We start from the raw sequence: 12,617 nt of genomic DNA, 5'->3' as shown, positions 1-12,617 counted from the left end.
TTTTAGACAGATCATTAGATCAGAACACGAATTGAGTGAAAAATCCAATGTGATATTTTTATCAGTTCATAACAGTTTCAAACTGTCTGTAATTCGACAATAAAGAATATATTTGACGTGTTTGTGATACACCATAAGTTGAATGGTTAATAACTGTATCTTACTGTCTGCATTCATTTCCATTCAAGTAAAACAAGGAAGATCAATTCATACAGCACGGCAGCGGACAGGCAATGAGGGAGAGACGAGGCATCTCAATGAGGCGACGTGTTCATGCGAGTTCTGTGCGGCCTGAGTATTCAGCTGTTCATTCCGCTATTGTCTAAAAATACCTGACGTTATCCAGCCAGGAAAGCAAAGTCAAAAACACAAAGACAGACGGGGTAATCCCTGGACATCTGTCGATGAATTCTCCTAGGAGATGCACCTGTGGAGAAGAAAGTCTGGTCATTTATTTTGGTCACTGACATTCTGCTGGCAACAATTACTGCAGACCAACAAAAGTTGAGTGGTGGCTTCAAAAAGATATCAAAATATGTCTGATTATAGACAATTGTCATTGTGTAGATAATAATAATAATAATAATAATAATAATAATAATAATAATAATAATAATAATAATAATAATAATAATAATTATTATTATTATTATTATTATTATTATTATTATTATATATGATTATATATATATTAGATATTATTATACAGTGAGACCTCAACTTACGAACTTAATTGGTTCCCAGACAGAGTGTGAAAGGCGAAAAGTGTGTATCTCAAAAAAAAAATTACCATAGGAAACCATTAAAATGGGAATATTCCGTTCCCGGGTTTCCGTAAAATATACCTTTCAACTAAATAAGCCTTAAAATTACACACAACATACCTTATTATATGTAGAATAAATGTGCTATTGTATTGTAATGAAAGAAATACACTGCATTGTATCATAAAGTCACTTTATTTACATTTGTGATGGTCATTGATGGCTTGATGTAATGGCGTTGGAGGTCGAAGGTCAAAGGGAATTGCTGTTTGGAAAGAGAGGCACATTACATGAGGACTGTAATTAAAGAAATAAACTGTGCTGTAAAATAAAGTTTATTTACCTTTTTGATGGTCGTTTTATTATTATTATTATTATTATTATTATTATTATTATTATTATTATAATAAAATAGTAATAAATAAATAATAATTACTCAAATATATATAGAAATATATATATATATAAATAATAATAAAAAATAAAATAATAATAATAATAATAATAATAATAATAATAATTATTATTATTATTATTATTATTATTATTATTATTATTATTAAGATAATATGTTCCTTTAGTAATATAAAGGAAATTATGAAGAACATTTGCTATAGATGAGAATATTTGATGAACCAGAAAAACAGACATTTGATTGATATCAGGCATCTTGTTGCCTTGCACGCCATGAGGTCAGAACTGGGCCAATCTGAGTGAGTCAAACCCGACTTCAGCATTTGTTTCCCTGTTTCTCTCAGTCTTGTCGTTGTCACATTGAGTTGTCATTGCTACTCGTTGTGGTAAGTGTTTAGTTTATTTGTTTTATTTATTTATTTGAGTTCTCCACCATTAGTTTGCTAGTTGTTTTGTGAATACATTGTTTTGTTGAGTACTCCCTGCGTTCTTACTTTGCTTCTTCTGCTTCACGTTTGTGTGCTTACCCAAGCTCGTCTGTGTTAGTGTCAGGATTAAATCTGTCTTCTGGAATTTCACATCTTTGTTGAGCCACGAACGTTTTCAGAGAAAGTGAGCCAGTTTCTATATACTTTCGATTTTGTGTAAAATAGCAGATCCACGAATGGAAAACAATAATAACAATATGTAGGAAAAAAATATGTCTACATTTTAATATCAGTTTCCAATAAAAAAGCATGATTGTTTTGAAAAAGCAGACATTTTATTGGCTTTCTTGATTGTGCAGTTGTAGGCTACCCAATTGTTGCATATTAAGGCACGAGAATTGACAGGGGGTGGCTATAAAATATCTTCCCTGTCCACCCCTCACTTGTACACAAATCCACATGCACTGAAGCATTCTATAAATACTATCATGAAGCTTTGTTTTATTTTCATTTTTATGTATTTATTTTTACCCATGTATTTTGTCATGCTTATTCCTGTACAAGATAAATGGTATGTTTGAGGAAAACCAAATTTTCAGATTGAGCCATAGACGGTATATGTTGTCCAGGCTACAGGAACTCTCCTATTTACGAGATTCCGTACTGTTCTGCTTAGTGTTAAAATGAAGCCGAACTCTGATTATACTGGATAAATGTCAATGCCTGACAAGGAAGTTTATCTTTTTCTTCAAGCCGCCGCATCCGGCCGTCTCAGAAATTGTCTTTTCAAATCTCACTCCGATATCAGGCACAGCTACAGTATACAATGGGAATCTCATGGAGGACAATAAAGAAACTGTATGAAAATATTATGTCCTAAACAAACCTAAGAATATTCAGTGAGAGGTGTTACAAAGAAACAATGCCACAAGAAACACGAAATGGACAATAAATGGTTCCCCTAACAGAGTCTCCATTTCCTGTAGCCACAAGGCAGTTACAGACTACAGTGCAACCATTGTGCTATCCATTTGCACCACTACCTCAGCGGGAAAAAAAGGTAACTCTTCCTGTTTAGCTTCTGCACAAGTGTGAAAAGGACCGCGTTGGGTGAAAAGCATGTGTGACTGACCACCATTAGAAATCCCTTTTCAGGGATGGAGCAGTTGCCATATAGCCACCGGAAAGCCTCCGCGATTGACATGTTCCAGAGAAAAATACTAATAGCAGGTTTATTGTATTGCCATCATTTACTGAACAAAATATAATATGATATGAAAATATTGGTTGGGTGTTATTTAGGGCTGGATAATTTCTCTCCACTGTTGTTCCTGCCGAGAGAGGTGACATAATCTTCAAAAACAATCGTCACCAGGAAAATAGATTTAATCTATGGAGCAGTAGATACCCCATTTCTTACAGCACAATCTCCAGGTTCTTCCTAAAGGAGGTAGAAAAAAAATTCTGGTGACTGACAACCTGTCTTCTTCTGATTATCCGAGTATAAATTATTCATGGAGGCGCTACCTCCCTGAAGCCTTGGTACAAGCAAATTCAGCTATTTCAACATTTCGCAGTGTCAAGTGATGGCGGTGACGAAAAATTAAGTTATACATGCAAAATTCTCAGTGTAAGATTCAATTTACTTGGATGTCGGATTCTATGTCTGGATATGTTCCTGTCCTTTATTCTTAGAACATATACAAATGCAGCCGATTATTAGTACCATGGCTCAAAATGCTCCGTGGCTAATATAGTACAACTGATCGTCACATAGTTATCACACATCACACAAAAGCCCATCGGCTAGATCAGGGGTTGGGAACCTTTTTGCCTAAGAGTGCCATAAAAGTAAAATATGTATTTAGAAATGTTTTTCAGTGAGTGCCACACGCATGCGCGCGCATGCCCACACATACAAACCCGCGAGCGCATACACACACGCAAACACGCACGCACGCACGCGCGGCTACTTTTCAACAAAATATCAGAATGTATTATTTAAAATAACTGTGATAGTACTCACCATTCCCATGAATGGTTTTCCGTTCCTCGTGATTAGTAAAAATCCAGGCAAACGATCGGAATGAAATACAACTTGCCGGTCGAGAGGCGAAGTTACTGCTAGCTAGTCTGTGTCACGTTTTGTGAGGTGGTGATGGCGGGTGCGGATCCCAAAAAGCAGGCAGGAGGGAGCAGGAGGTTGTTTGACAAATTGTATTAAAATAAAGGTCAGCAGGAACAAAATGTAAAACATCAAAATTATCTGAACAGAAAAAAGTATAAAAAAAAAAACTAAGTGTAAAAGTCCGCCAAGGTTAAACAAACACATGCACAGCATACAATGCATGCGATTGCAGACAAAGCATGCAACAAACAATGAACCGACACCGGATGGTCGTGCCGGGAGTCCTTTTAAGTGTCACTGATTAAAACGACCAGCACCTGCGAGGGTGCAGGCAAGGCTGATGTCGCTACCCGTTGGTCGCCAATCCGAACGTGGCAGTCCGCCACTGATCGAGACGAGCAGCACCTGTGCTGGTGCAGGCGGGGCTGACAGCGCCACCCGTTGATCGCCAACCAGATCATGACAGTCTGCACACGGCTCATAAGCTTCCACACTTGCTATCTGCAATATATTTCTCGCAGAAGTATGTTGATGCTAAAGTTAACATGGGCTTGTTAAAATGTCACTGACATTCGACTGTTTCATCGATGGTATTGTTTCATTGCAAATTAAAATCAGAACATTTTCTCTCCTCAAAGGCTAATGCACCGGTGCATTCAAGCTGAAGTGCACTCGTTGGGCTCATCATCAGGGGCGTTTACCTGTTTCAACATGGCGGCCAGTATCATCTAATCAAAATGGCGCTTTCGGCCAACCTAGGTCAGTGTCATCCAATCATAATTGCGCTTTCCGCCAACTGCAGCCCCAACGGGAAATGAAGGGTGAAAAAAAAAAAACAGCATATGTATTTAGTTTTATGCAATCATCAAAAGAGCCATATATGGCTCGCGAGCCATAGGTTCCCGACCCCTGTGCTACATCATGTCAGAGCATCTCTTATCTCTCTTAATGTACCAGCGGATCAATGGTGTAATCAGAGTTTGAAATAACGTCTGCCCGGAGGCCCGGGGCATACAAGTTTTACGTCGTCGGTTGTACAACTTTCAAAACGTCTCGGCCCGGGTGGCCAACAACTTCTTCAAGAAAAAAAAAAATCTTATTTTCAAATCAAATGTTTGTTTTATTTAATAAAGCAAAGGCTACATGCTAACCGCTACAAGCCACGTGGACTCCTCTTTCTAAGCTTTCAAAACTTTCAAGTACACTTTTCAGTCACGTTATAGTCCGAAGCACGAAGCTTCTGATTAGCTGCCGTGTCGAGTATGCAAATTGCCAAACAAAGGTTTGTTTGCATACTTGAGAGTTTTGAAAGCTGCTTATAGAAAGACGAGGCCACGTGGCGTTGAGCACACAACGCAACGCAAACATTGCATTGTGCACCATGATGACAAACGACAACTGGAGCAAAATCTTCAGCAAGGGATATTTACCATAAATTAAGCAAGGGAGAATTTGTGGTAGGTACGTACTTCCTTAATTAAAAAAAAAAACCTTTATACTTCGCAACAATGTTTTGTTTTGTTTGCGATTATTCGTCTTAGTGTGTTTCAAGTTGTGAAAAATTGGGCAGGCAACTTTATGGCAGGCAACTTTTCAGAGCTGTCTGCCCAGGTGTCCGCTAATTTTGTGTCATGAGTTTCAGACACTGGTGTAATGTAGGTTCATATTGATAACTTAGATGCTGAAAATATATGTGGACACAAATGCGCTTAATGTTCCTCTCAGAACAATGTTTAACACGCATCACTGAGTTTAGAAATTACAACAATGATTGCTGTTGACAAGGGAATGTCATGGAAGAAAAAAATCAACCATTGGGCTTTTACATGTTTTAATAAGGAATGGTATTGAAAGGACTCTTTCGTTAGAATCTAAAAAAAAGCAATGCCAAGGCAAAGAGAAGCACAGAGTCATCAGTCATGGTCATCATCTAAGCTTGCCCACAGCAGCATGGTCGGGTAGTGATCATATAAAATAATTCACTCACTCAGCATTCAGGCTTCATTTAAAGGGCAAATGCCCTATTATGAAAGTAAATGACATTGATGAAAAGGCAATGAATTAATGATTCCATTACAAGGAGATGGACACAGGGATGATTTTATGCAAGATATTTTGTCTCATAGCACTTCACAATTGCGGATGCTATGTGTTCCATTGACGTGACGGGGTGTGTTACTGAAAGTCAATTCAAGATCATTTTCAGTGAATTCATTTTGATTGATATCACACTTTTTTTGTATGTCAGAAATATGTCACAAAGTTCTTGACAGAGATTCAACAAAAGACAATAAAAAGGCCACAAATGTATAAAAACTCATCAAGCTGAGAAAATGAGAAATCCCCGCTTGGGCTCATTTCATGTACAATTAGATCAGTGACGCGACTTGAGTCTAAACTTGGAGTCTTTCACGATCAAAGTGGTCAATATGCAAATGGAGACTATATCAGGGGAGCTGCACTGTCTGCAACATTCACAGTTTCTCCCCTAGCATCAATCATGCTTACATCCTATAATGAAATCAAACGCTTAATGGCAATCACAGCCCGACGGCATAATGCTGATGCATAACATTTTTCTTCCTGACATAAATGGACACGCAAATCAGTGAGCTAAGATGACCAAAGAATTAAAGGTAACGTGGCTGCGTTGTAAGCCCAATATCGATTATTTTCACAGTTGGAATGCTGTGATGGGAAAATTGCCTGTGAGTGTGACAAGTGTCCTTGTCAGCCCTTTTCTTCCTTCGATGCTTTGTTTCTGTTTTCCCTCGGAGGGCACGGGACATTCAAGGGATGCTCAAGTGACAGGCGTCCCGGTGGACAGAGAAAGCACAGACAAAGACAAAAATAGAAAGAGGCCAAAATCGGCATCTTTATCTTTGCTTTGCCAGCAGCATCCTGTATCAATTGGATTCGTTTTGCCAAGATGCACTTTGGAACATAAATGTTTTTTTTTGTATTATTGCATACAATTGAAGTCTGTGTTGGTGTGTATTTGTTTGGTTACATTTGTGTGATTGAAGTGTAGAAGACACCTTTTGACATTGTACAAAAATATGCCCAGCACAAAATGTGGAGGAAGGGGTTTTGGGAAAGGGCTGTCAGCAACTATTTATTTCGGCAAAAGAGGCCAAAATTTGTGCTTCACGCTTCAGTGGTTGACAAAGTCCGGACAGTATTTGACAGTGGTTAAAATGATATGGACAGCCATGACCACATTGTAACCTCAGTCCAAATTCAATCGTCTTTATATTATGGCATTGCTTTGAGATAACTCGATTTTCTTTTTGCAAGATATTTTCAAAAATGTGGGAACTGATTTTACTCAAAAAAATTACATTAATAAAAAAAGAAAAAGAAGATAATACCTATAAAATACCTTCTTCGTTTTTTTTTACTTTTTATATATCAAGCTGAGAAAATGAAAAAAAAATCTATATCTATCTATCTATCTATCTATCTATCTATCTATCTATCTATCTATCTATCTATCTATCTATCCACCCATCCATCATTTAAACCTGGTCTGTGTGTGTCTCACACTGTCTCTCTCTCTGTCTCTCTGTCTCTCTCTCTCTCTCTCTCTCTGTCTCTCTCTCTCTCTCTCTCTCTCTCTCTCTCTCTCTCTCTCTCTCTCTCTCTCTCTCTCTCTCTCTCTCTCTCTCTCTCTCTCTCTCTCTCTGTATATATGTCCATCCATCCATTTTCCGTACCGCTTATTCCTCATTCGGGTTGCAGGAGATTGCTGGAGCCTATCCCAGCCATCTTCGGACACGAGGCGGACACCCTGAATTGGTTGCCAGCCAATCGCATGGCACACAAAGACAATTTGCAGTGTTCAATCTGCCTGCCATGCATGTTTTTGGAATGTGGGAGGAAACCAGAGGACCTGGAGAAAACCCACGCGGGCTCGGGGAGAACATGCAAACTGCACAAAGGGACAAAGGGAGGCCAGAGTGGGATGCAAACCGGCAACCTCTGCACTACTGGGTCACCTGGATATATATATATATATATATACAGTAAAGTCTCGTTATATCGATATTCAAGGGAGTCCGAAAAATATCGATATAACCGGGACTATCGATATATCCGACCCTGTTTGCATGTAATTTTCTCAGTGCGTGCATAGAAATAGTATCGATATAACCGGGACTATCGATATATCTGATATCGATATAACGAGACTTTACTGTATATATATATATATATATATATATATATATATATATATATATATATATATATATTATTATGGCAGAGTTGCACACTAAGGTGTTATTGATTTGACAGACTCCGGCCCACAGCTAACGTTTGAAGTCCCTCCATCCTCCTGTCATGTCGTGTTGTCGCTTTGCTTCCGTAACGGGCCTTGAGCTGCCAAAAGTTCGGCTTCGTTTGTTGTCAACAACACACCTGTTTCACATTTTTTCCAAGTTTTTCCTTTTGATAATGTCGTTTTACAGCATTTTTTTTATCGCAACGTCCTCGATCCGCCATCTTCCACTTAGCCTCATTCCACCAGGCCTCTTGTCCCTGCACTGCACTCTCACAATGCATTTGGCTAGCTCTTATGCAACTCTCTTTTTCCCATAAGCTCGGCTCATTCTTCTGTATCCTTTCCTAAATTTTACCTTTCATTAAAAGCACAGATCGCTGAGGTTTATGATTAAATGTTTCAGAGCTTCACTCGCTGACTGTGGTTTGTCCTGAAAATTGGATATCAATATATTTAGGCGATAGGAGTCAAAATATAAATGGGATTTCGGATTTTAGATGACAAGGACTGGTATGATTTAAATTCCTGTCAAATGATATATGATTTAGTGTACTTGTTACATGCTTAAAAAGGCAATATGTTGAGTCACAATTATTGAGTTTGAAGTCCTTCATGATCCTTGTAAAAGAGCGATGGAAACTACCAGCGGTTGATGAAAGAACTTGAAGCGAGCAGGCTGCCACAATGAGAGGCAGACATTGCGTCCATGAAGTATGAAAGAAGCCCCAACACCGCTCGAACCGACTGTCTGTGCATGAGATGCAATGTGACAGTTGAGCACAGCTGCGAGGGCAGAGATGATTTCACAAATGGTAGCCCTTGGAACCGTTGTTTTTCATGAGGGGGAGGAAGATGTGGGCAGGGGATAGGGTGGGCGATGTGGAGCATAGTAGGGTGGAATAGATTGAGAGGGTCGAGAGGCTAAACAATCGCCAATGTGACCGCGGTTTTCCCTTGGTCAGATCTGCTCTTTTTTGGTGTGTGTGTTTTTTACGTTTAATTAACAGTGATGGTAATCGTTTACCATTTTGGGCCTTTTTTCCCTCAGATGATTCTTGAATCATTTCAGAGCTGCGTCACTGAGGTGGAGGAACGGTTCTGTGTTTTAGGGCTTACTGTGGGGTAACGTGACAACAAACGTATCCTTATGAATGACTACAGTATTTACAAAATTTGAACAACATGCCTTCAATGCAGGTGTTCGTATGGTGGTATGACATCAAACTATACAACTTTGAGATTCATTTTGAGCCTCAACAAAACACAACTGATGGCAAAACTGAAATTTAACAGTTTTAGTTGCTCCAAAAAGTAAACTTTGCTTGTCTGCCGATGTCACGAGAAGTTCCGTAGTCGGTAGGATCCAAATAAGAGGCTGCAGCAGCTAGCGAGAGCACGTAAAGTGACACGCTTTGGATGACTACAATTGGCTGTTAAACGCAATGCGGTTTTGCTTTAGTAATCACAGCCTCCATCATCTCACCTTCGTTGCGGCAAACAAGCTACAGTCTTTACAAGTATCGTTCCCACAATGGAATGACAAGGAGTAATTAACAAAAGAAAAGCTATGCTGATTGCTTAAGCAAACATAATGTCATCGTAAAAGACCAGATTTAAAAGTGTGGCTGAATATACTTCGCAGCGGCCTCATTGGAACTGCCTGAAAGCAGTGTATTCAACTTTGATCAGCAAAATAGCAGGCAATTTAATTCGTATTTGGAGAGATCAAATTAATACATAAATTTGCTCTGCGCCATAGCTAAACAGGAATCATTACGGTATCTGTCTATAGCCGAAAAAAGTAAACTTTTATTAATATTTATGGTTCAGGAAATATCTGGATATATTCATTTGAATGCACTATAATATTACAACTTTATCTTTTTATTTCATTTTCTAAAATCAATCTCTATCCAAAAAATATGTTTCTTATTTACATTTGTGCAAAATATGAAAGGTTGGGATGTATCAGATTGCAGATGACATGAAGTCTATCATGACAGTTCTGTCCCGTCTTGGCCATGCACATATACTACATTCACACTTGATTTCTTGCTTTCAGCAAAGACAAAAAATAATCACCAAGGTCATATAGCGTGAGGATGACGAGGATGACGCATGCACACACAAACACTGACTTTGTATGTCAGCGGTGCTGCGAGTGTGCAGAGCAAAAGGGAGAGAATCAGAAAAAAAATGTCACATTTTAAATACCCGCACCGGTCCTTCACTCAAGCATGTCTCATTAATTAAAAGCATTTGCGCCGGTGAACCTCAAATGAAATCTTGCTCTCATTCACCGTAGGATACTTCTTTTAAAATGAGTTTTAACCCTGGCCATGCAGAAAAAATATCTCATCTCATCTCATAGGATCCTACACTTGCCAACGCCATGAAGAATGTGCAGGTTTTAGAGGGTGTAGTACTGGGGGAAAGGACAAGCCCCACATACCCCCATTTTGCGGTTGATCGGGGGCTTTCCATACCGCTTATTCCTCATTAGGGTCGCGGGGGTTGCTGGAGCCTATCTCAGCTGTTTTCGGGCACGAGGGATCCCAAAGGAGATACTGACCAACCAGGGACACCCTGAATTGGTTGCCAGCCAATCGCAGGGCACACAAAGACATACAACAGTCACTCTCACACTCACACCCAGGGACAATTTGGACTGGTCAATCTGCCCATGCATGTTTTTGGAGTGTGGGAGGAAACCGGAGGACCCTGAGGAAACCCATGCGGGTCCGAGGAGAACATGCAAACTCCACACAGGGAGGCCGGACCGGGACGCGAACCAGCGACCTCTGCACTGTGAAGCCGATGTGCTAACCACTCGACTACCGGGCCGCCAGAAAAAAAGGTCGTGTGCTTGATGGACCGGCCGTGGTGGGTGTGTATTATGAAAATAGTGCTTATTATAAGGCTTAATTTTCATAAATTTGACGTTCGTATGATGAAAAGTTCGTATTATAAGGCGTTTGTAAGTTGAGGTCTCACTGTATATATATTGTACTATAAAAATGCATATATTACACAATATTTTTCTATTTATTGCAATTATAAAAAGTGGCAATTATTTGTATAATTTGCAATATATACATACATAAATTTGAAATATAATTTGAAATATAAAATCTATTAGGAAATGACATTGATGACAATACAGTATATAAAATATGTTGCAATATATTGCAGTCAATATTTTGGAAAATATATTTTGTTTCATAAGGGTTTGTCATCCAAAACTGGTGCTGTTTTACTTTATTCAAAAGTGGCGCAAAAAAAGGGGAAAAAACGAGCATGATCCAATCTCTCCTTTGCACTTCTGAATCATCGTGAAAGTTTTCGTTTGTGCAGAATATTTATATTATGTGCCCTTGAACTCTTTTTTTGGTGTGGCCACGCATGGGTAAACATGCACATATGCATATTACAACACATTTCCATTTCTCTTTTTCAACTTTGCTGTTGGATGTTTGCTTGGGGGCGTGCGACCATTTCAGGTAAAAAAAAAAAGACAGTCCTTTTCCCTTTGCCTTCCTCCCTAGAGGAAACTCCTTGGGGAGGTCTTGTTGGAGCAAAACTTTCCTGCGTGCCTTTGGAGCGGAAAGTAAAGGAGGTTGCTTGCCACTCTGCTGTGGAACAAGCATCGGGGAGTTGCCGCCGGAGATAGACAGAGTAGAGCAAGAGAGAACAGTGGCAGCTTTAAAAATACCTTTGCATGGGAGCTTTTAACTTGTTCCCTGCTGTAGTAGTCGTCAATCTTGGGGATAAACGTCACATGATTAACTAATGAGAACCAATAGAATCAATTGGAACACTTGTGTGGCCGATATATATTACAATGTAGCTTGAAGAGAAACTTTCAATTCAAAGCACTCAAAGAAATATCCTGTACACCATCCTACTCTTTTCTTGGCGGTGTATAATTAGCCAAAACAAGTGGCGTGATGATGATTACGATGCTCTCACGTTGGACGAGGATGTCAAGCTAATGACACGAACAACACAGAGGATGTGTCGCTGATAAAATGGCAATTACCATGTGCCGCAACCAAGTCTCCCATTAAGAGTTGGGCAATGCTTGGAGCAAGTTTTCAGGACTGTCAGTGCTTCCCCGCAGCAAAGCAGTCAAAAGCTCACATAGTTTAATTTATGAATATGCTTCAATGTTGCATTTATGTTACCGTTTATACCAGTTTATCTGCATTGAAACAATATTTTACATCCAATGTAAAGTTGTGATCTAAGCTGAACTAAGTTATGGTCCTTTCTCAGGCACGTGCAAGCAGATTTGGCAAATTAACAACACAATAAATGAGTTGTTATATGCGGTTGTTAGTCTGAACACAGTGAATTTCATTCACCAGTGATCGAAGCAGCTGCTCTCATTCCCTTTAAATACGCTGTGAGAGGCACGCTGAAAGTGCTCAGCATAGCGAAAGAATAAACTGATTTGCTCGTGTCCTGCGGCAGGTAAAAGTGCATTTGTAAGGAACTGCGAGAAGACCTCTTCAAATGAATTATATCAAGTCGGGTAGGTACGTAGATCGCAGAGTGGGTACATGGAGGCCGCCCTGCATGTTTGTGTGTGTGCACGTGTG

The sequence above is a fragment of the Hippocampus bargibanti genome, linkage group LG14, assembly GCF_051943395.1.
Source record: "Hippocampus bargibanti isolate YZ-2025 linkage group LG14, ASM5194339v1, whole genome shotgun sequence".
NCBI lineage: Eukaryota > Metazoa > Chordata > Actinopteri > Syngnathiformes > Syngnathidae > Hippocampus > Hippocampus bargibanti.
This window is presented reverse-complemented; position numbering follows the sequence as displayed.